This window comes from Tiliqua scincoides, chromosome 2, assembly GCF_035046505.1.
Source record: "Tiliqua scincoides isolate rTilSci1 chromosome 2, rTilSci1.hap2, whole genome shotgun sequence".
Classification (NCBI taxonomy): Eukaryota; Metazoa; Chordata; class Lepidosauria; order Squamata; family Scincidae; genus Tiliqua; species Tiliqua scincoides.
In genome coordinates this window covers 195,454,335-195,477,364 of record NC_089822.1, presented here as the reverse complement: position 1 = coordinate 195,477,364, position 23,030 = coordinate 195,454,335, and positions in this window count along the sequence as shown.

Genomic DNA, 23,030 nt, shown 5'->3' with positions numbered 1-23,030 from the left:
GTGGTGGGGTCCAGCTGTGCTGTACGGCAGAACTAGGGTCATTTTTTAGGAAAGAAGGGGAGCTAATTAGCTAAAAGCAGGGGTCCCCAAACTCCGGCCCTGGGGCCACTTGCGGCCCTCAAGGACTCCCAATGTGGCCCTCAGGGAGCCCCTGGTCTCCAATGAGCCTCTGGCCCTCTAGAGATTTGTTGGAGCCTGCACTGGCCCGACACAACTGCTTTCAGTGCGAGGGCGACTGTTTGACCTCTCGCCTGAGCTGTGGGATGAGGGCTCCCTCCACTGCTTGCTGTTTCACGTCTGTGATGCGGTAGCGGCAGTGAAGGAAAGGCCGGCCTTGCTTTGTGCAAGGCCTTTTATAGGCTTTGAGCTATTGCAAGACCTTCATTCATTCATATAAGTTCATCTTTAATATATTCATTTATGTAAACTTATGTAAATGTATTCAAATTTTAAATGTAAATTAATTCTTTTTTTCCCCTGGCCCCTGATACAGTGTCAGAGAGATGATGTGGCCCTCCTGCCAAAAACTTTGGAAACCCCTGGCTTAAAGTGGGCATAGTTCTCCAGGCGGAGCTTAGACTGGAAATTTGGCAGAACAGACCTTGAGGTTGAAGAACACTGGTCAAGAATATTTAAAATATGGCTCTTTACCTCACATGGGATGTATGGGTGGATGGCAACATTTCAGTCCCCCCAAGGGAATGTACAAGGCTTTGGGTCAGATTATACTAACCTTGGACTGGAAAGGGACTAATGGACTGGCAGTGTAAACATGCCTACTTAAGGGTCCTCACCCTTGTACACATCAGTAGCTGCAGAAGTCCTGATTTTTGAGTTTCTATTTGCTTGTCTCTTTTTGAATCTGAGTAGGAATTTAGTTCTAGGGAAAATATCCCCTTATCCAGTGAAGATCTCTGGGACCTCCCCCCCTCCCTTATAGGAAGCAGCGCATGCTCCGGGTGGGGTGGCTGCATTGGTGGGAGGGAATGGGTAGGATTGGGCTATTAGAGTCATGTTCACCTACTCCATTTTGCTGAAATAGTGGGTGGTTTTGTACTGAACTGAGCCTAGGATTTTTCACATTCTTAATGGCATTATGAGGTCACCACTGGCAGATTCAGTGCAGGTGAGAGGTGTAAAGTATACCCTGAGGCATCAGAATGATGAACTCTTTTGGTCTCCAGCTTAGAGAAGTCTCAGCAGTTTCACTAATCCACTGGCTGGGATGGAATGCTGACGATACTGGTTCCTCCTTGGCATAACCAAGTGTGTAGGCTGGGAAAAGCAAGGAGGAGGATACTGATTGAGGTTTGATTGGAGTTCTGGTGGGGTTGCTCAAAAACAACTAGCAGCAGTGTATGAGGACTTCTTAGATTTCTCCTTAGCAGTAGGTAATTCAATGAGTGTGGGTAGGAAACATGGCCACTAAGTAGTTAACTTTGTTGCAGATCACTTAATACATGTGTGACTTTCAGTTCAGTACACATAATGCATCTTGTACTCATTCTGAGGTTCAAGATCAACTAATGGGTTGCCCTGATGTAGAGGCTGTCGAATAATCCCATTTTGCCACCCCTGCTGCAAGAAACATATGCAGCAGCTTGGCTGCCCTTCCATCCATGACTGACTACTTACTACTTTCCTACTTACTACTTTTCTGTTCTTAGTAATGCCTGAGAACATGCTTCCTGTTGATATCTATCAGTTGACAAAGCTCTGGAAAGGCAGAGGAAGACATTAACGGATACACCAACAGTGTGATCTCTCGGTCCTTGAGAAGCAATATCCTCCGTGGCTAGAGAGCGGATGAATGTAGATCAAGGATATGTATATATTGGTTCATACATCCTCTCTATTTACCAACTTCATGTCTTTTTGATTTGACAAGAAGAAAGATGAGAGAGGTTCAGAATGAAAGAGGATGTGTGACAAGCACATTCAACTGATACTACATTTTTAGAAATTAAAATAGATTTGTTCAACTGGAACTCCAAACACAATAGATGCCCTTGGTTATATTTCTGCATTGCGTACATTTGCAGGGAGGGGAAGTGTGTGACGTCACATTCATTCATCAGTTCAGTATAGCGCTCTTTTTGTCATGTAACTTGGACTGCTTCTTACCATCCAAACCACCTACGCAAGGTGAAGCTTCCTGCTGATGTCTGTTTTCTTTTAGTGCATCTTTCTGTGGCCAACATTATAACCATAGTTTGCATATCTCCAAGCTCCAGGAAACGTAAGAGCATTCAGAATAGTTGGTCTCTAGGGAACTAAGTTGCAAAAATAAAGTTAGCTAATCCAAGAAATACCCAGTATCACGTCAAACACACCTACTTTGGCTTCTCAAGTTCAGGCTCCCACTAGCCTATGCTTGTATAAATATAGTATATTGTATTAAACACATCTCAAACCCTGCACACAATAAATGTACTACCTGTACATAAAAGGATGCTGATACACATTTATATAATGACATAAAGTACATTAGAAACACTGGGGAAAATTTCAAAGAGAAGAGAAGGCTCAAGAAATCATTCAACATATTGCATGTTGATTCAGAAGCAAGTTCCTGTGAGCCTTAGTAGAGAAGTAGGATGGAAGAGGAAACAGCAAGAAAAAATAAGGAAGAGATTGAGTACATAAGAACATAAGAACAGCCCCACTGGATCAGGCCATAGGCCCATCTAGTCCAGCTTCCTGTATCTCACAGCGGCCCACCAAATGCCCCAGGGAGCACACCAGATAACAAGAGACCTCATCCTGGTGCCCTCCCTTGCATCTGGCATTCTGACAAAGCCCATTTCTAAAATCAGGAGGTTACACATACACATCATGACTTGTAACCCGTAATGGATTTTTCCTCCAGAAACTTGTCCAATCTCCTTTTAAAGGCGTCCAGGCCAGATGCCATCACCACATCTGTGGCAAGGAGTTCCACAGACCAAAATGTACTTATGAAAATAATAGCTGATCTTATACATCTACGGGTGCAATCCTAACCCATGCTGGAGCAGGCAAGCCAGGAGTCTTGCGCTGCATCCAACGCGGGATTGCAGCGTGCAGCGGCTCAGCCACGGGCAAGGGGAAATTCTTCCCCTTACTCATGGGTAAGGGCTGCACGCCCTTATGGGTCTCCTTGGACTTGCGCCACTTCCAGAGGTGGCGCAAGTCCAAGAAGAGCAGAGTGGCTTAAAGCTGCTCCGCTCGCCCCGGGGACGGGGGTTGTGATCCGGCATAATTGCCGGGTCCCAGCCCCGCCCCTGGCTCCCTGCGTGCCCGCCCCCGGGCCCGCCCTCCCCCACCCTCCCTCCACCCAGTAACGCCCCCTCCCCATGCCCCTCCACGCTTACCTTTGCAGCTTATGTCAGCGCTCTCTCGCTGACACAAGCGGCAGCGCAGGAGCCGTGGTGGAGGCTTCTGCCTCCATCCGCGCGTTGGCGCATCTGATGCGTCGACGCAGCTCCTGCCTTAGGAGGCGCAAACATGCTTTACGGCACATTTGTGACCCTCCAGGGCCACCTATACCGGCATAACTGCCGGTTAGGATTGTGCCCTACATGTGCTTAACGTATTTATTAAAAATAAGCATTTAACATCTGTGATACATTATGGGCTAAATTTTAATGAGGTACTGCATGTGAAATGAAGTCCCACCAAGCCTCCCACAGCAGCTCATTGGTCTCCTGAAAGCCTGTACCAAAAGTCTGAGGATCCTTGGAAATGGGGTCGGTTGGTTGTTGAATAGGGGGTGCTGCAGGGCCCCCCCCAACTGGGAGGAGCCACCTACTAGGAGCAGGAGCTCTGCTTGGGCAAAGTGTTTCTGCTTCTACCCATAGTAGAATAGTGTTGGACTATTCCCTTCTTCCCCTGAGATACTGCCCCTAATGCCCCACCCCTTATCTTTGGAGGTGCCGGGGACCACTATGGGAAAGGGAGGTGGTGTTCCCCTTGAGGACATTACAAACACAAGAAGAGCCCTGCTGGATCAGACCAAAGGCCCATCGAGTTCAGCCTTCTGTATCTCACAGTGGCCCACCAGATTTCTTAGGGAGCACACAAGACAACAAGATACTTGCATCCTGTTGCCACTCACTTGCACCTGGAACATTCTCTTCCACATGTGGTACTTCTAATCTGACATCATGTTAATGGATTTTTAGTTCTGAAAGTGCATCTCAACATTGCTTTCTTGCTTTCTTTCTTTTTTTAAAGATCAGTGAATTTAGTTTATTAGTGTATTTCTTTTTCAATTAGTACTTCTGGCCCATGTTTGGAGCCAGATCTCAAGTAAGGAATGAACACATCCAAATTTCACACAAACAAACCTGCAAGGAAGCATTCCTGTGATGTACTGATGATGTACTTTATATTAGCTTGGATCGAATGATAAAGTACTCTACCAAGCCAGAGTTAAGGCTAAGAAAATGGAAATGTCGAAAGGCGTGATGGTGCAGTACTGAGCCCTGAATAGCCATCCCACAGTTAGCCTGCACAACTTATGACCCGCCAAGCCAAACACAGCCCACCAAGCCATAGATTATGGCCTACCAGAGCCTTTGCATACTGCCAGCCAATAAAATTCATGGCAGCTTGATGAAAAATATGACTCCTTCTCTCTTTTTAATGGGCTTGTTATCCAACTGCGCTCAATAAAAACTCCCTTAGCCTGATCAAAAAGGTGAAGCACATTTGAGTTATCATCTGAAGTGAAAACAATTGGCTGGCAAGTTTTTTTCTTATGGCCTTGTGGTTACATGTTTCAAGGGGCAAGAATCGAACTACATATCTGTAAAGTTTTTAGGCCCTCTGGCTGTGAATACATTGCGAAAGCATTATAAATGTTTAACTGCCATTGTGGGTATGGAGAGTGGAAGGGAAGGAGGGAGAACAGTGACGGAAAGAAATGAAGAAAGGTTCTTTCTCCCTTGCCTGAATATGACCTGGATTGATTTTTTAAAAATTCATTTCCCCTATGCCTGCTAATAAATTTTGTACTTTCAATGGTGCCTATTATGGCTTCCATTCTTTACAGGTCCCAGTGGAGAAGGCCACGTACAGCACAACCACTATTGTGTTAATCCAGAAAACTGATTTCTTCTGACATCAGCTCCCTGTACAACTTTAGGCACATCACCTATGACAAGGCAATACTCGTCAAATTTCTTTTCAAATTACAATTTCATAAAAATGTAATTATAATTTTCATATCACCCTTTTCACATATTAAAGTTTCCCGTTTTAAAACATATTGAAAGAGTATTCACACATGCACAACCAAAACGGATGTTGCTTTTAATATTTCATCACAGAACAATAGAGGTGATATTTCTGACTTTTAATATTTAATCACAGAACTATATTGCTGGATTGACTTGGAGGCTATTTGTTGCATGATGGGGCTGTGAAGACACCATTGACCCCCACACCTGACAACGGTACAAGGCAGTAGCTTGAATTGAGAACCAGGCCACAGCTTCATTACACATCATAATTTGTAGCAGGTTTCATCCAATATGAAGACTCATCCCCTAAAGCAGTATCCACTCAAACTTAGATGAGCTGCAGGATGTTGCTGTCCCTTTGCCCTTTCTCTAAATCAACATTATGATTCCTGCTCTCATCATGCCTTTGCGTGAGAAACTTTATCTCTGTTTCACATCCCCAAGCTGAAGAGCCATTGGAGATGTGAGTGTGAATGCTGCACAAACAATCAGACCCTTCCCCCAAGCACTGGAAAGCTTCAAGGAATTGCCATCCAGTCATCTCCATGCCCATTGGTCACAAATCCATACTTCCACTGCTTTGCCAAAAGGTGAAGCTAGCCTTGCTTAGTATCCACTTCTCCCCAATTACTCATCCCCCATTAACCTTTCTGAAACCATGCTGCAGACACCCTGTCAGTCATGGCTGGAACAATAGCCCAACTCATGAACAAAGCATGTCACACCATGGAACATGCCAAGCATACCGTTCTGATGTCATTCTAATTTAATCTGATGATTTGGGTATGGTTAATGCCTTTATTGCTTGCCTTGAGACTTTTGGAGAAATCCGGAGCTGGGGCTAAGCAGCTTGGTGCTGAGGAAGATGGTGAGCCTCCTGCCAGTTTGCGTTCAGCTCCCAAATTCATGAAGTCTTCTCACAGTGATTTAATCCACTCTCTATCTGTTCAGCTGGCTATTCTCAAAAGAGCCAAAAGAAGGAGTGGGAAGAGTCACTCTCCTTATTCTGGCCCTTCTTGAGAACAGGGAACTTTGACATCTGGCCCTTTACCCCCAGATTCATGGGGGTGATCATGAAGAATTTTGGATCCTTTTGTGGGGTGATTAGGAGCCCAATCCTGAGCTGCCTGGGGCGCAGGGCTGCAGTGGCACTGAAAATGGCTGCTGCAGCTTCTTGCGTGGTCCGGGCAGCCACTGGCGGCTCCTCAGGAGACCGGGACTTTCGCCCCCTTCCCCCGGGTAAAGTGAGTAGCCCTGAAATGGGGCTACTCAATTCTCCGCTAACCCAAAGGTCTGGGCTGGCACTGGGTTACCACTGGTGAAGCACCAGTGCTAGGGCTCGCAAACTTGCCTTTTGAGCTCAGGATTGGGCTCTCATACAGTTATTAGTTCCTTGGACATAAGAAATATAAGAACCGCCCCACTGGATCAGGCCATAGGCCCAAATAGTCCAGCTTCCTGTATCTCACAGCGGCCCACCAAATGCCCCTGGGAGGGCACCAGATAACAAGAGACCTCATCCTGGTGCCCTCCCTTGCATCTGGCATTCTGACATAGCCCATTTCTAAAATCAGGAGGTTGCGCATACACATCATGGCTTGTACCCCGCAATGGATTTTTCCTCCAGAAACTTGTCCAATCCCCTTTTAAAGGTATCCAGGCCAGATGCAATCACCACATCCTGTGGCAAGGAGTTCCACAGACCGACCACACGCTGAGTAAAGAAATATTTTCTTTTGTCTGTCCTAACCCTCCCAATTTTAGTGGATGTCCCCTGGTCCTGGTGTTATGTGAGAGTGTAAAGAGCATCTCGCTATCCTTCTCATGCATAATTTTGTATGTCTCAATCATGTCCTCCCCTCAGCTGTCTCTTTTCTAGGCTGAAGAGGCCCAAACGCCATAGCCTTTCCTCATAAGGAAGGTGCCCCAGGCCAGTAACCATCTTAGTCGCTCTCTTTTGCATCTTTTCCATTTCCACTATGTCCTTTTTGAGATGTGGCGACCAGAACTGGACACAATACTCCAGGTATGGCCTTACCATCGATTTGTACAACAGCATTATAATATTAGCTGTTTTGTTCTCAATACCTTTTCTAATGATCCCAAGCATAGAATTGGCCTTCTTTACGCCGCCGCACATTGGGTCGACCTTATCATCGACCTGTTCACCACCACCACCCCAAGATCTCTCTCCTGATCTGTCATAGATAGCTCAGAACCCATTAGCCTATATGTGAAGTTTTGATTTTTTGCCTCAATGTGTATGGCTTTACATTTACTTACATTAAAATGCATCAGCCATTTTGATGCCCATTCTGCCAGTTTGGAGAGGTCCTTCTGGAGCTCCAGACAATCACTTCTGGCCTTCACCACTCAAAAAAGTTTGGTGTCATCTGCAAACTTTGCCACCTCACTGCTCAACCCTGTCTCCAGGTCATTTATGAAGAGTTTGACAGGCACCGGTCCCAGGACAGATCCTTGGGGCACACCGCTTTTCACCTCTCTCCATTGTGGAAATTGCCCATTGACACCCACTCTCTGCTTCCTGGCCTCCAACCAGTTCTCAATCCAGGAGAGGACCTGCCCTCTAATTCCCTGACTGTGGAGTTTTTTCAGTAGCCTTTGGTGAGGGACTGTGTCAAACGCCTTTTGAAAGTCCAGATATATAATGTCTATGGGTTCTCCTGCATCCACATGCCTGTTGACCTTTTCAAAGAATTCTATAAGGTTCGTGAGGCAAGACTTACCCTTACAGAAGCCATGCTGACTCTCCCTCAGCAAGGCCTGTTCGTCTATGTGTTTTGAGATCCTATCTTTGATGAGGCATTCCACCATCTTACCCGGTATAAATGTTAGGCTGACCGGCCTATAGTTTCCTGGGTCCCCCCCCCCTTTCCCTTTTTAAAGATTGGTATGACATTTGCTATCCTCCAATCCTCTGGCACTGTGGCCGTTTTGAGGGACAAGTTGCATATCAAGAGATCAGCAACTTCATTCTTCAATTCCTTAATAACTCTAGGGTGGATGCCATCAGGGCCCGGTGACTTATTGATCTTTAATTGATCAATGAGGTCTGAAACATCTTCTCTTTCAACCTCTATCTGACTTAATTCCTTTGTCAGGAGGGGCCGTACGGGCAGCGGTATCTGCCTGAGGTCTTCTGCCGTGAAGACAGATGCAAAGAACTCATTTAACACATTAGACTGGACATTAAACTGACTCCACTCCATGGATAACAGTCTGTGTTGTGGTTTCCATGTATGTGGGTGATGTTACTGAGGGCTGTACCGGTGTGGCATTGTCTGGTCTGTGGTGTTTCACCTCTCTATTCACACTGGATGAGCTTAGGATTCAGCTGTCATTGCATCTGTGTCAGGGGGCCATCATCATCACATCTGAGTAGGACTGTAACCACAGGACAAGAGCACAGTAAAATGTGAACACATTATTTTAAAATACCCAACCACAATGGAATTTGGAAAAATAACATGACCATGTAACTTCATGCCAGAGGAGAACATGAAACTCCATTCACCTAATGTATATATCACTCCATAAAATGTTCTTGGACATCATCTGTGAGTGTGTTCATCAGATAATGTGGCAGACGGCAGAGGCCCTGCATGGGTGCATGGTGAGTAGGAGTCAGACAGGAAGATTACGGATTTAACATTAAGAAATGTTAGGCAGCTATAGAGTCCTCCTCCTACGAGCAACCTTATTTTGAAATCCTAAACCAGCATGGGGGACAGCAGACGCTGATGAGTGATAGGAGGGGGAAGGTACAGTAGAGGAGAGCAGAGCACTGTAATTAGCTTGACAAGTGGAAGAGTTTCAGCATGTTACAGAAGTACAATAGAAAAGATTATGAGTTGCACTTCAGGATTTTACCATGCCACTCAACTGATGCATCTTGATACTTAAATAGACGCATCAATCTTTAAAATACCTTTGGAGTTACTCAAGCACTTGACATGACCACTGCACATGGCAGCACTGGGATTAAGCATATTATGGTAGCAGAAAACAACAAGCATTAGAGACAATCCCATTCATGGGTTCTTGTCTTAAAAAACGGACATATTCCATGCTGCTACAGTGTTGAAAGAAGATGGGGTCAGAGCGATTGGACTTCAACATGAAAGAAATGCAGCTGAGCAATATCGTATGCTTGTTCTCTGCAGGCCCAGTGAAGCTTTTCCCCTCTCATTTGGAGAACTTAATACGTTTGACAATGTTTTAAAATAGCAATTTTGATATTACTAAGTAGATTTGTCAAGGAGCTTTCATGCCAGCATGACCATCCTCTGCATAAAATCACCTCTGCTGCTTGTCATGCTGCTATAAATTGCTACCGCCCTACATTTAAATGGGCAGGATCAGCCACAGTCCTAATCTCGGAATGGCAGGGTGGTTTCAGTGGAAAGAAGTGCCTGTGTTATTTTTGGCTTCTCTATGTAGGATTGCCTACAAATGTATCTGGGAGAGCACCAAGAACTCACATTTTCCCCCTTGTTCTCTTTATCCCTCATTCCTTTAAATGCATTGACTTTTCCCATGCACCCCCCAATAAAACACAGACAAGGTGGTGTGGGTTAAAAGGTACATAGTTTATTAATGATAGTAACATAAAATCTGCAACAGGGTTTCTCTAACCTCTACTCTACCTCCAATTGGTACAGATTCTTAAACTGGGCAAGACAACAGTTGCTATCCACCCTAATGGGCATCACCACCCACACTCGGAGCAAAGGAACACCACCTGCCAATCCCCAGCTTCTCACTGTCTATCCACAAAACAATGGTTGGGAGACTGAGGAAGCTGCAAAATTCAAAACTGCCCACAAATCCCCTGGGCCTGACACTGAAATCCTTCCTCAAAGGGATTCCAACCAACACCCCAAGCTGCATAGATCTCTGGGGTCAGTTTTGGGTCCTCCTTAACCAATTATCTAACCTTGGGATGCACGCCAATCCCTGTTCTGAACTCCATAACCACACTAAACCTGCTACACAGGGGAGAGGCTTAACCTGGGATCAACCTAGGTTTAATCCCCACTGCCCCACCTTCTAACAATGAAGCTGCACAGACTGCATTGCAGGTCAAACTCAGAGAAGACAAATGAACACCATCACCCATGAACAATAAAGTCTGTGTGAACACAAAATCAGAAAGGTGCCGGGAAAGCACCTTTCAAACAATATGAACCCCACCCCAATGATTCATCATTCTCTCCAATATGTGGTTAACTTTATGCCCAACCCTATTGACATCTCCAGAGACCTGGCATCCCTCCAAACCCTATGCTGGAGAAGAAGGTCACATCATAGGATGACCACCCCGGGGATCCAACACTGAGTAATGTTTAAATCACTATGGCTTGGAAGGTCAAGACAAAAACATCTTCTTCCCCCTGCTGTAGCCTTTTCCACAGTTTTCCTGTGCTGTATTTTCACATCAAATCACTTTCAACGTGTTGTTTGTTTGCTTCAGTATTTTTCCCCTTGTCACATCCTAATATTTGAGACTGTAATATGCCTTGGAAATCTGAGAGCCCAATCCTATCTCCTTGCCCCCTGCTGGTGCAGCTGCACCAAAAAAAAAAAAAAAAAGGAATTGGGAGGCTTCAGCAAGGAAAGAGGGTTATATCTCCTTACCCCCATGTAAGCCTCCTGGCCCCACAATGGGTCTGAGAGAAGGGAAAGAGGGAGGTGGCAAAAATGGAGGGTAGGACCCAGTGGTGTAGCTGGCAAGGGGTGGAGGGGGCGGTCCAGGTACCACCCTTGGGGGGTGTAACACCACAAATGCCCCAACATCGCTAACATCGTGAAGGTTAGGAGTAACCCCATCATGCCAAATACCGTTGGATGTGGAATTTCCAGTGGAATGCAATGCAGAAAACCAGATTGAAATATCTCATTTCCATCAAAAGTTATTGATCAAAAACGGAAAAACAAAAAAATGCATTGAACCCTATGGAAAATGAAACTGAGCCATATCGCGCATTTACTCGCGAGTAGGCAAACTTGCCATGGTTCATTGGAAAGGGCAGGTTGAGAGGAATCCATTGACACAAGAATGGTTCCTATCTAATGAAAGCAGCCCTCAAAAAACAAGAAGGAAGTCCCTCCCTCCAAGCAGGCAAATGTATTGAGCCCTATGGAAAGCGAAAGTAAGCCACATGGTTGCCTTTACTCACAAGTAAGCAAATGTGCCTTGGCTCCTGGTCAAGTCAGGCAAAGAGGAATGCAAGGCTAGCTGCATGGTCCCAATCTGATGAAAGTGGAGCTCAACAAATGCTCCAGAAGGTAGCCACCCCCCCCCCCCCCAAAGAATAAACCAGAGGCTTGAGCTGGTAAGGTGGGCACTGGGGAGGGCTGAAAATCTCACTGCTTTATCTGTGTGTGTGTGTGTGTGTGGGGGGGGTGTTATTGCAGGCAGGCTACAAAGAATATTCACTTGGTGAAACAGGGCTGGCTTCTCCTTATTTACCTGTTTTTCTTTAATTTAATAATTTATAATTATTTTATTTTGCTTGATGATGTCACTTCCAGCCATGACATCACTTCTGGTGGTTCCTGGACAGATTGTCATTCTAAAAAGTGGGTCCCAGTGTTAAAAGTTTGAGAACCACTGCCTTAACTCAAAACAGGCCAATGAGACATCCGCGGGAGGGGGGGGGTGACACCCTAGAGACCAAAATTCTGGAAATCATGGCCTTTAGGAATAATCCCATCATGTTATATACCATTTGATGCAGAATTTCATCCATTGCTTGTGGGGAAATATTCACTGCATTTATTTTTCTAGCCATTATTATTATTCATTCCATGTCATGACTATTACTATCTCTGTCACACCTACCTTACAGGGTTGTTGTGAGGACAAAATAAGGGGAGGTACCATGCACACCATCCTGAGCTGCTTAGAGGAAGGGTGGTATAAAAAGTGAATTAATTGATGAAACAATATATTAATTATTAATATTAATATTAATTAATTAATCCGAAAGCTTCCCTGCCCCCATCAAATCCCCTTCCATACCCAATTTTGCCCCCTACCCACTCTATTCCACTTCTCTCTATCCCCTTCTACTTCTCTCAGCAGCTTACCTGTTCCTGCAGGCAGCTTGAGCTCCAGCTACTGATCACACTGCTGGAAAAGTGCTTTCTGACACTTTTTCAGCAGTAGCAGGCATCAAAGTCCATAGGATTGGTCTGTAAGTTTTCTAGCCATTCTTAAGGAATACAGCCATTGTTATATAGTTCATGCATTGCCTTGGACATCAGAGCCTTTTTCTCGTAAGAAGATGCACATCAGCCTAGACACTGAAGTGGTCTTCTCTTCCTTCTGAAAGTGTCATGAGATCATGAACTTCTACCTGCCCAGTCAAGAGGGATAAGGTCAAAGGAGTTTGATAGAGCATCTCATCTGAAGGATGTCACCTTGAATAGTATGGCCTCCTCTCAAAAGCCTGCACAGTTGTGTCACCCTGGATTTGAGCCTAACCCATGATATTGAACTAAACTTATAACCTCCTGGCCTAGAGGCGGAATGTGCCATCAGCTGCACTAACTCCTCTGTCAGAAGGATGACTATTTAAAACTGAAACACTACGGTTGAAAAAGAAACAAATATGTCACAGAGTGAAGTCTTATGATTGTGTTTTGTTTTTTTTAGTCCATGACTGCAATCCTAAGCATAGCTGTTTACTTCCAATAAATGTGGTTAGGCATGGGCTACAGGTCATGAATTAATTAACCCAATGATCCAAATTAAGCAGGAGAACTACTATAACAATGCTATTTGCTAAATGCTACTTCTACAAAATCATAATGTATAAAGAGTTGCATAAGACAGGTTTGGGTGTGTGTGTGTCTGGTTCCATTAAAAAAAGGTTGAGTCTCGTTATTTGCAAGGGTTCCATTCCCAGAACTCACATGGATGGCAAAAATCACATTAAAGCAAATCCATTTAAATCAATAGTTCTCACACATTTAGCACCAGGACCCACTTTGTAGAATGAGAATCTGTCAGGACACACCAGAAGTGATGACATGACCGGAAGTGACATCATCAAGCAGAAATTTTTTTTAACAATCCTAGGTTGCAATCCTATCCACACTTACCCAGGAGTAAGTCCCATTGTTAAAAGAATATACACAGTAGCTGTTAAAAGTACAGGTCTGTAACATTTCCCCAAATGGATCTACATGCCATGGTAGCATCAAGTCTAATAGATTAAAAATAAATACTGAAATGAATGGGGACCCACTTGAAATTGACTCACAATCCAACTAATGGGTCCTGACCCACAGTTTGAGAAACACTGATTTAAATACAATGTCCATTTGCTAGGTGATTTAAAAACAGCCTTGCTGACCTTTGTAATGCATCAGTCTCTCTCCAGGTGCTTAGAATGCCATTTAGCATTCTTTCACATGCTTAGGGGGAAGGGAAGGGTCGCTTGCCTCAGAGTGAAGCTGTTCTAAGTGCCTGGAGAGAGAATGATTGATGGATTGTCAGCCGGCTGCTCTCTCTCTCTCTCATTAACAATGCTATTTTTAAACAACTTTTTTCCTTTTAATTTATAGGGTCCTTCTCATCACACTGAGACAAAACCACAGGTAAAAAAAAAATCCATGGATAATTAGGTTATATCTGTATATGCATTTGTTATAGTCACGGCCCAGTTGTATTGGGTTGTGCTACTGCCAGAACTAGTGTTCCAGTGGTAGTTGATGCTTTACCACCTTCTGGTAAACACCTGATGCTAAAACACCTTCTGGAAGCAAATGGAGCTGCATGCTTCTGGGCCACCACTGCAGATGGCAGGGAGGACCACATGGTGTTTATTGTTGTTTATTAATAAAGTTGCCCAGTTACCCAAACCTATCTTTTGTGCTTATTGGGGGGTGCATGAGTAATATTTTGGGATGCAGGCATGATTCAAATGCAGAGACTTTATGTGCAGGGTGCATCTTAGAGACACACTGCGCGCACATTTATTTTCTCCTGTGGTCTACTTGCCATTCAATTGGCCACATTAGAAAATACACATGAGCGATATGTCTCTCTCACACAGGCCACTATAAGCAGTGGTGGGCCAAGAGGGGACAGGGGGTACAAATGCAGGAGCACAGCCACTGTCGTTGTGGTTCTGTGTCAGTCTGAGGGCCACCTTTCTTTAAAGGGGAGTAGAGGCGGGTGGCCCTCAGATCAGCGATGAAGCACACCAAGAGTGGCTGTGACCATATCTGAGGGCCACCCCCTGTCTTCCCCTTTAAAGAAAGGGGAGGAGAGAAGGCAGCCATCAGAACAGTCAAGGAGCCCACCTGGCAGGAAGTGGCACGCGTCTCCTTTGATTGCGGAGGAGGTGCGCAACCCTTCAAGCTCTGAAGGGGTACTAGCAGCACAGACTGCTCCTTCTGAGCTTTTTTATGCTGCTGGAAGGCGCCCAGAAGGCAGATGGCACTTCTGCCTTCTGGGCACCAAAAGCTCTCTTGGAGCCTTCCACGCTGCTAGAAGTGGCGCAAATAGCTCCTTAGGAGCCTACCCCTTTCCTTCAAAGGGGGAACAGAGGAGGCAGCATGCTGCAGGTAATTGCAGTAACAATGACGTCACTGCAGTTACTTCCGGGTCAGGGCGATGGGTGGGATAGTGTCCCCTGGTGGGCAAACCTCTAGGACTGCCGCTGACTATAAGGCATATGTTAGGAACTCTGCAAACCCTGGAACTCAGCAGACCCTTAAAACAAATTGAAACTTGCAGGATGCAGAACATGACAATGTTGCTGCAGGAGAAACTATCCACTTTCCATCCACAGATATTCACTTGTGAAGATGTGAACATTACATTACAAATGCAGCAACATTAACCTCAGGTAAAACTGGAGCAATGCAGTGATCAGTGTTTTAAATACTCTCCTGTACAACCTGATGATCTATATATATAGCAAATAATGTGTCAGACAGATTCCCCTCTGTTCTCTGTAAATTACCCAAAACTGGGCTTTGCTTTTTTTTATGACTTCATTTCTGATTTAGAACTGATTGACAAATGCATTACACTCAAGGCGATGAGTTATTCATGAGTCATTTGTTTCAACTACATCTTCAACTGTTTTCCGGCGGGGCAGCTTCATCTGCTCAGTGTCGCAGTTCTGCTTCTGCAATTGGATGAGGGACTTGAGTGTGGGGGTGTATTTAAGAAGCAAAAGCAATCAATGGCTGAGGAGTCTATATGCATGACAAAAACTACCAGCCTGTCAGGTAGACTGAAAGAGAAAGTGGCCCAGAGTCACCCACTTCCTTTCATAGCTGAATGCAGACTTGAACCCAATGTCCCTGGTCTTGTTTTAGATTTTAACCACTATACCAGAGGCATATCTTGGGTGGTGCAGGGAGGTGGGTGCCCCAGTAGCCAGTTGAGGCGGGGTGTGGACTTGAAGGCATAGAGTGGCGACAATGAAGAAGGTGGTGGTGGCAAGAGCAAGTTTGGCCCTCCCCTGTATCTATTTGCCTCCGAAATGGAGCCATTCAATATGCTAGAGGGTGTGGTGGAGTGGCACAGGGGTGGCAAAGTGTCACAGGGGGTGACATCACCACATTGGCCCACCCAGGACTCCATTAGACCCCATTATGCACTACTGCACTACACAACACGGACTCTCTATAGCAGTAGTTCCCAAAGTGGTGGGTCACGACCCACCATTGGGAACCAAATCTGGGCCATTCCCCCTTAATGGGGAGAACAAGCCCTGAACTGGAGAACAAGCCCTACAAGGAAAGGTTGATGGACTTGGTATGTTTAGCCTGGAGAAGAGAAAACTAAGAGGGAATATGATAACGTGTATTGGAATAGCGGAAGATCTGGCGAGGAGATAGGATGTGGTGTCAGCAGTGGCCCCTTTAAGGATAAAGGCCTGGGCATTCAGCAGGGCATGTGCTCCACAGCTGCACCACTTGAAGGCAATAGGGTGACCGGATGACACCTGATGAAGGGAGAGTTTGGTGAGGGTAGCAGGAGAGCTTGAGGAAGGGGAGACTGGATTAATGGAGTGAGGAACTAATGGACTGATGTGTCAATGGACTTTGGAGACTGCTGGACCAGAAACTACTGGAGACACTGAGATTGGTGTTTGGCTGCCACGCCTAAGACCTGTGGAGGACCAAGGGGCTGCTGTAGTGGTGGGAGGCCGCTGACAGGAAAGAGGACTTCTGCAGATTGAGCTACCCCGGTAGTGGGGTCCAGCAGGATTGCAAGGCAGAACCAGACTCATTGTTGGGTAAAAAGGGGAGCTAATTAGCTGAAAGAGGGCTTTAATTCTTCAGGCAGAACTTGGACTGGGAGTCTGGCAAAACATAGCGCTCTCCAAATATCTGAAGGGCTGTTATATGTGTTATATATCTGAAGGGTATGTGTTGTATAGTGGGTCCATGCGAATAAAGGAAGGCATAGAGACAACAGCTCAATATGTTTATTAACATATTCTGTTCCTAAGAACAGAACCTGGCAATGAAACACAAGGCAAACACCCCTGGCTTTTATAGCCTTTAGCTCTGCCCAGACTCCCCATGATTGGTGCAGTTGAAACCTTAACTAGAGGGCCAATTGGAAGGTAAGAATTCAGTCCATCACCTGATTGGCCAGCCATAAATCTGGGCCAATCAGTTATGCAGGATTTCAATCCTGCATAACTTACATACACAACAGTATGGAAGAAGGAACAAATTTGTTTTCAGCTGCCTCTGAGAGTAGAACTAGATCAAATGGAAGATTCTTCCTTGCTCAGATGGAGATTCTGAGATCCTCTCAGCCCAGGCAAGAGAGGAGATTCTGGTTGGACATCAAGAAGAAATTTTTGTCAGTATTTCAGTTTGGCAGTGGAACCGATTACCAAGAGGGGGTGGTAGATTCTCCTTCATTGGAGATCTTCAAGTAGAGGCTCAACAGGCACCTCCAGTGCTCCAGTGGAGGCTCCATGGCCTGCTACTGTCAGCACAGCGCTTACTGGCTCCCATACCATCAGTAGCATGCAGCAGAATAACTCTCAGCATGTTCCACTTATCCTGTTTATTTCAAATGGGATCGTTTGGAGGAAAGAGATGGTGCTGGAGCTGAAGTTAAAGGGACATGCTTCAAACAGCCATGCCATGCCTCAGCCCTAAGCAGCCACGTAGGCGAGGAGGAGGAGGCGGCAGCAACAGGGAGGTTTGGGGGGCTGGGGTTTCTACAGGCAGGAGCAGTGGATCTGTCCCAATTCATGCAGTGGATCCCTGAAGGCTGCTTCAGGGGCTAACCAACCATGAACAGCTATTTGTTGTTTATCATCGAAGAGAATGCATCTGACTGAGCAAAAACCAAGCCAAAGAGAAGTGGATTCATAGGAGAAGAGTATCCATGAGAACAGGAAAGAATCCTTTCCCCCTTCACAATCTCCTCTAAATTAGAGGCTGTTTTCAAACAGGACTGTAGCATGGTAATGCAGCCAAACCACTTCACGGAGGCTGTCATTAGCTCACATTGTTCTTGAAGAGCACGAGCAATCAGGAGATGCAAATTCCCCCTAATTACATCCAGCAGCAAAACTCCTGAATGTCGATGGAGTCTATTATTTGGCCTGGAAGGTGCTCCTGTAACCGTTCAAATCCCTGTAGTGTCAGAGGAAGGGATGAATGACTGCACTGCTGGAGGTGCTAATAAGGTCCCACGCAAATCGGATAGGAGTGGAAGTTTGGGGAGGCTGAAATACCACGGAGGGATTTGGCTTGGCAATAATAAATTGGGGCTAATAGGAATGAGCGGAAGGAGGAACAGAAGAGCAAGTGCCTCGCTGTTCCTGCAGAGCCTGCTGAGAATCAGCTGGAATGATCTCTTTAGGGAATGAAAGCTGTGAAAAGAAGTTTCATTTCCCTGGGAGAGACTAATTTATGATTCCTGAGAGTTCCTTATTTCTCCTTGTGTGTTTTGCCAGCCCCGGCAGAGGAAAGCTGCTCCTGTGACGAGGCTACTGGTCTGGGACAGAGAAAGAATTCCAGCCCCTCTTCTGGCTCTGCTACTTGAATTCAACCTTGGGGCAAAAAGAACTACCCTTTTCGAGACCCTCACCTTCACCCGAGGGAAACAGATGCAGCTGTCATGTTCTCTTTGGGCACTAGTACCCTGGCTCCAAGCAGGGATTGCCTCTTGCCAACCCCTGGTTTTTTCCACCAACCCCAGGAAAGGGGGTCAAGGCAGTCAAATTACTCAGTCCGTCTTGAACCAGGCAGCCTCTAAGATGGACTTTGCAATTTATGCCCAAGGGGGTCACTAACCAGCACCCCTGAGCCAGATAGCCTCTTGTGATTGATACTGGCTCTTCTTTGGCCCTCGCTTACCTTAGGGGGCACGCCAGGTCCCTCTTCCTATTCACAGTCCTTCACTATACCTGCCAGAAGTGGCCAGCCTGACTAAATTAATGCCACACTTCAGGGGAGTGGTCTAAGGTAGGCAAAAATACTTCCTACCAATTGCCAAAGAGGTGGAAAGCCAAACATTCCTACCAGGCCCCCAAAAGGGCAGCCAGCTGGTCTCAGACTGAGTAGGGTGAGGTTTCCTAAGCTCCACGTGGGGGGCTGGTGGCAAGAGTAGCAAAAATGCTGCTCAAGTCCCACCCTGCAGGGCCAGTACACCAGTCAGGTGTTGCCTAACCCTGCCTTGTGCTGTGCAGTGCAGGACCAAGGAAGGAACCCCCCCCCCACACACACTCTTACCATCAGAGCAGATGCATTCTCACTAGGTTGAGCACAGTCTTGCATGCAAAAGAAGACAGAAACAAAGTTGTCATTGACCAGTTCCACCTTCTCTTCTGTCCTGTTTTGTTTGGTTTTCTATATTGGTAGATAGCTGACATACACAGAGGAGGAAAGTTGCAGTTAAATAGAAACTGTGGGGTACTCTGGACAAGAAGTGGATTACGATTGCATCTGGGAGCTGTGCTTAGGTGCAGGGAGGCTTACAGAGGGAGCTGCAGCCTCCTGCACCTTCAGTAGGGGAGGTGCTACCCCCAGGTACATGAAAAAAACCCCTTTTTCCCCAAAGGTGCAGTTACTGCCATCCCTCCCCCCCTCACCCCCACAAATACTCACAGTAGTCCCAACATTTGAGCAAAGTTTGGGAACTGGGGCCATAATCTATAAAATGATATTCAAATTATTATTTATTTACATATTTTAGGTATTTATGCGCCTCAGTATTAAGATGGCTGACAAAATAAATGGGGAAAAAAAGCAATCGGTAAAAGAACTGTTATTATTTCTGCTGAACATAGGTGTCCATCCCCCCCACCCCAAGCACCTTTTTATATGTCATGAGACAACAACTAGTTAGCATCATGCATTTGTGGAAACTGGTTTCTGTGTGTGTATTGTATTGGGCAGGAGGTCTGGTCTAGAGGGTAGAGCCTCCATTTGCCTGAAGATTAACATCCACAAGGTTGCCAGTTCAAGGCCACCGGCACCGTGCGACCTTGAAGCAGCTGGCAAGCTGCAGCTGAGCTGTTCCATCTGCTCGGAGCGTGGGAGGATGGAGGCCAGAATGTTAAACCAGATCGGAGTGTAACATCTTGAATGTGGTGGTTCTTGAAAGAGAGAACCTTCTTTCAATTTGTAAAAATCCCTGCGTGGATTTAATAAGCCTGCCTGTGTAAACCACCTTGAATAAAGTCTTGAATAAAGACCAAGAAAGGCGGTATATAAATACTGTATATTATTATTATTATTATTGTAACAGAGTGCCTCCATTTGTCACTGAATGCAGTGCCTGTCTTAATTCTCACTACATGCTGTTTATATTCTGCTTTGCTCATTCATTGGTTGAGGCACTATTTGGGCACAAGATTGCAGATAATTATTCCCATTCATTCTGATTTTCCCTTCAGGTTTTGTCGATGTTGGGCCTTTCAAGCCTTCCCATTCATAGTTGCTATGGCGAATAGCGTTTTTATTATTTGCCATTTATGTTGTACTTCTTGGTGCTCAAAGTACTTTATAATCAAGATCTTGTTGAAGAAGAGGTAGAAATGAGAGGAGATGGATGACTTGTTTACAAGCTTCTTTTTTTCACCTGATAAAAGTACCTGGCTCTTCTAGGGTTTTGCCGGAAGCCTGGAAGATTGTTTTAAATATAATTGAATCTTTTCTTATAATGACTTTGGCTAATGATGTCACAATCCTGACCTGCAGAATGCATGGGACAGTTGGTTGTTAAGGATGAAATGAAAAAGTGTAGCTAATGGCCCTGTCCTAACAGTGCCTTATGCCTCCGGAACAAACATTTTGGCAGCATAAGGTCCTTTACAGCTATCACATATGCCTTACAGCAGGGGTCACCAAACCCCGGCCTGGGGGCCAGATGCGGCCCGTAGCCAGCCTCTATCCAGCCCATGGCCAGCCTCTGATCCCCTGAGAGCCTCTGGCCCAGTTGACCAAACACAACTGGAGTTGTGCTTCTGGGGTGGGGGAATGGGGGCCATTTAAGTGTGTGCTTTATTTCTTGGGCTGTGCTGCTGCTTGCAGAAATCCTGGGCAGTTGAGCCCATTCATTTATTAATTCTTCCAAGTTCCAGCTCTAATGTTTTTATTTAAATTTTGTTATTTAATTTATTTTTCTGGCCCTCAACACTGTACCTGCTATTTGATGCGGCCCTTTGGCCAAAAAGTTTAGAGACCCCTGCCTTACAGCATGGCATGGCCACTGTCACAGCAACAACTGGCTAGGTCCATATGCCAGCAGATGGAGAAGGAGCCCTGGCACCGCTAAACCAGTGCAGGGGACCAGAGGGAGTTAGGGATGGGCAGAACGGAACAGGAAGGAGAGGAATAGGAAGGATACTGGGCAGGGCCTCCAAGAGGAATTTTTTCAGGGGGTACAAAATTTCTTTTGGGCCCCTTTGGAAAGGGGGGGGGTGAAACAGAGCAGGGGAGGGTGGTAATGGGTGAGCAGAATATGGGCAGGGAGGGGCAAAGGAGGGTGACGGGAGGGTAGAGACAGCTGTAAAAGTCTTTGGAGCCTAGGTCTACCAACTCATGTAGTGTCCCCAGCATCCTGTGCAGGCAACAAGTCTGAGTAGATAGGAAAATGTCAGATCCCAGGAAATTTCTGGGCCCCCTCCTTTGGCTCCTGGGCCCCCCTTTTGACCCTGGGCCTGGGTACAAATTACCCCCTTTACCCCCCTCTCCTAGGCCCTGATACTGGGGCATGGAGGAGGGCAGATTGTGGCCAGGAAGGGGGAGGTATGAGCGGCAGTGGCACTGATGATATCCAATCACCCTTCCCAGTCTTGATCCACCTTTTCAGTTCTACTCAGACTTGTGGCAGCTACATAGCTGTCACAGGTCCAAGTAAATCGGGCAGTAAGGGCATACCCCAAGGCAAGTTCCTTTACCTTGAGGAGCCCTTTGCAGCTTGAAACTCCCCCATGGGATGCCATGCGCAATCCATTGGCGTGGCTACATCACCCTGTGAGGAGTTACGTAGAATGCCACTGTCATTTCTCACATTCAGAATCAACACAGTTGAATATGCCTCTACAAAATCAATAGATTTGGGATTTTTTTAGGATGTTGTTTCAAGGTGTGCAGGACAAACTTGATATTTGCAGAGTGTGGTCATGGAAACTAAGTGAGAACACAGCAAGCAAAACGCCCTTCCACCACCCTCTCCCACCCACCCCTGTGCCACCCAGTGCAAATCTATCTGTGTTGGCCAGCACTGTGTTCGCATGGAAGGCAGCAGGCCTTTGTGCCAGCTGGCTTGCAAGCTGTCACAGATGTGCCTTACAACCCATTTCTGACACTTGGAGCTGGAGCAGGGAAGACTGCGCTGGCTCAAAGGAACATTAGGTTTGCACTGTAAGGTGCCACAAGGTACCATATCAAAGACAATGGTAAACTTATTGATGGCACCAATTTGTATGGCACCAGTTTTTTGGGTACAGAGCCTAACATGACAGCATTCAATGAGAGACCAATCTGAAAGTAGTGTTGGAAAAAATGAAACTTGAAATACAGATGGACTTGAGCAGTACTTAACCTGATGTATAGCAGACCTGAAGGGAGAATGTATATTAAAAAGCCAATCATTTTGATTTCAGAAAGAGCACTTGTAAATATGACTCTCAGGAGGCATGGATTTGTTTCACAGTACTCATTTATAATACTGATCATATCATTATTCATTCTCTCTTTGGATGATGAAATATGCACTCGTTTTAAAAGATGGATGTAGAGAACACTGTTCCATAAATCTCATCATGTGAAAACATCAAGCTCTTGGGACAAGAACTTTCATCAAGGCAAAGTTTACTGGCCATAACAAAACTCAGAAGAATGGCTGTCGGAATGAAGCTATCTTTTCATGACAGCACATCTTGATTTCAAGAGAGATGTGCTAATGAACTCCACTGTTAGCCGTGCAGCTTCTTTAAGCACCCAAAAAAGATAAAGAATCTGCTTTTCTTACTAATTACTTCTATGAGTAGCTTTAATTAAGTTAAATAAAGTGAAGGTCATTAGAAGGAAATGGAGGAATTAACTGTGTTGCACAATACATTTGCGTTACAAGGCTGAAGACAATGTGAAAGGATAACAGGCTCAAAATCTACTCAAACAATCATCACAAGCCACTACCATGTTGTCTGTTTTGCTTGACATAAACTCACTGGAATACTCGTAAGTTATATGAACAATTAGTTGGTATTCGGTTCAGTGATCCCTTTGATTCTTCAATAAGCTGGAGATTCCCTTTGGAAAATTCTTTTAATG